The sequence below is a fragment of the Penaeus monodon genome, chromosome 13 (genome assembly GCF_015228065.2).
Source record: "Penaeus monodon isolate SGIC_2016 chromosome 13, NSTDA_Pmon_1, whole genome shotgun sequence".
In the NCBI taxonomy this organism is placed as follows: Eukaryota; Metazoa; Arthropoda; class Malacostraca; order Decapoda; family Penaeidae; genus Penaeus; species Penaeus monodon.
This window is the reverse complement of record NC_051398.1, coordinates 5,389,939-5,392,438: the sequence shown is the minus strand read 5'-3', so window position 1 is coordinate 5,392,438 and position 2,500 is coordinate 5,389,939.

The following is a 2,500-nucleotide window of genomic DNA, read 5'->3' as shown; positions in this document are numbered from 1 at the left end:
AATCGTCAGTGACACTATGCTTGGCGCTCTGGCAAAGGTCATAAACATTTCTTCGTGCATTCTAAGGTTTAACATTGGTATACTCTTACAAAAATGAAGCGTAACACTTGCCCCGGATCTTTATAAGACAATAATTCCCCAAGAGAGAGCAGTACGTGTTCGTTGGCCTTTGCTACATCATCACTTATGTCACTGCGGACATGCTCTGTATGGCAGATTGAGCAATTCTGTTTCACTTCACACACTAATTTAAATGGAATCTTTTGATGTCATTGTCAGAAGAAACTAATGTTTATTTTTTTTAGTATTTCAGCTTTGTACTCCTCTGTTCAGTCGACCACAAAGGCAGCACTGATCATGGCTTGATTGGATGCCTGTTGCTTTTGTTTTCATTGTGTAGATACGGAAAGTTAATCTCATTTTTCTGACGATCTTAGTTTTAAGTATGAAAATAGTGCTAATCATAAATGTTTATATATTCCTATTGCAGGAATTAACAATAATTAATGTCTTTAATACGTTTAATAAGTTTTTGTCATTAGTAAAACTAACAAATAACAGTTATATATTTTTATCTATATATCAATCTACACATCTATAAATTTGGCATATGATAAACAGATAAAATTATATCAAAGAAATTATCATGGGGTCATTCATACAAAACAAATTTGAAGAAACAAATCACTTTAAGGAAAATTGAATTGTATAAAAAAAAAAAAAAAAAAAAAAAAAAATCTTACTGTATGCCATACATTACATACTGGCAGTGTTAGGTATACTAGATAATATGTGTAACAGTCATTCATTCAGTGAATATATGATCTATCACTAGGAGATCCCTGAGGCCTTTTTTCACTTTTCAATACCTTTTCTTCTTTTTGCTGTTATTAAGGTGAATTCTGCTATTAACCATTATCATTATTTATACTATTATCATGACCATTATCATAATTTTCATTATCATCATAACCATTAGCATTATTTTGACTAAAATCATAACCATTATTATTTTCACTATCATCATAATCTTTATCGTAACCATTGTCATTATTTTTTACTATTTCCATAACCATTATCAGTATCATTATCCTTCACAGAATTCGACATAGGAATAAACAAAGCTGTTGTATTGTGTTCTCAACAAAGAGGCAAAGCCAAAGAGAGGGGAAGAAATAACAGGAGGAAATGAGAACAGAAGATTCGCCACCGAAAGGAGAGCTAAAAGGACAGTGACTAAGGGAAGGCTCAGATATTTCGCAAGTGATATCTGATGAATATTAGTAAAAAAAAAAAAAAAGTGAAGGAATAATAATAATAATTTCAAATTCCTGCAGCCTCCGGATAGAACATCATGTGTTCGGTTATCGAGTCCATTTATTTATGTCTGGTTATCAAGTCCATTTTCAACACAAGTATTATTATTAAGGAATTCAATTAGAAATTAACTACTTCATATTCCTTAATGATATCAACGCGCGTGTGTTCGTCACGTTTCCTGACGTGCCAGCGGACCGGCACCAGCCCGGCGTGTGTGCTCTTCGGCTTTGGGAGCAGGCCCTGCGTCGCCGAGGCCGAATTGTGCAAGGCGGTCCATTGTTTCTAAGGAGAAGGCAACGTCGGAGCCCGAGTGGCAACCGCGACCTCCTTCGGTGACCCAGGTTTTCCTACTTTCCACCCTACTCAAAACCCTGTTGAAGATGAGGTCGAAAGCTTTCACCCGGTCTTTCTATCAGCCAAAGGAATGGTTCTCTTCCCCAAAATAGTGCATCAATCTACGAGAGACATTTCCAGATTGTTGAAAAAACTTATTTGCCATTCTTCCCTTGGACGGAAAGATAAACATATCCAGAGAAGCGCTGTTTCTACGGCACAATGTTAGAGATAAAGGTCTGTCACGGACGGAATAGCGAGAGCAAAGATAAGAATAGTAATAGCTTATTCCGTTTCTGTGTGTGTGTGTGTGTATGTGTGTGTCTGGAGCAAAGATTTCCCATATTATATGTATTCTTCAGTGCAATGTTTGCATTTACGAAGATATCCATTATAGTTCTTACCCTTTCTGCGTGTTTCACGGACCAGCGAATACGGCCTGTGTCCAAGCCTAAATCATCACATTACCTTATTTTTGTCCTACATTTTCCGGCGAAAGTCAAACAGTAATTGGGCATCTGAGGACTTGCTACCGAGTCATCAGTACGGAAGGATGTGAACTATTCCAAGGTCTATATTGGTTATTTCAGTACATGCTGATCAGTATGATCATTCTTAGGGGCAACTTACGATGGTATCCACATAGAGTGAATAGCATGACCACTTACTTTGGCGTGATGTAAGTTATATTTTCTGTATCAACATCTTTATTGCGAGTACTGAGGGCTGAGAGGTTTCACCCGACTGCGAAATGCGAATGCGTGTCTCCGCAGAGTTCAGGCGCAGAAGTTCATCTGTGCTTGCAGAGTGGTCATTAAACTTTTTAGTCACGGACCTCTTCAAAAAT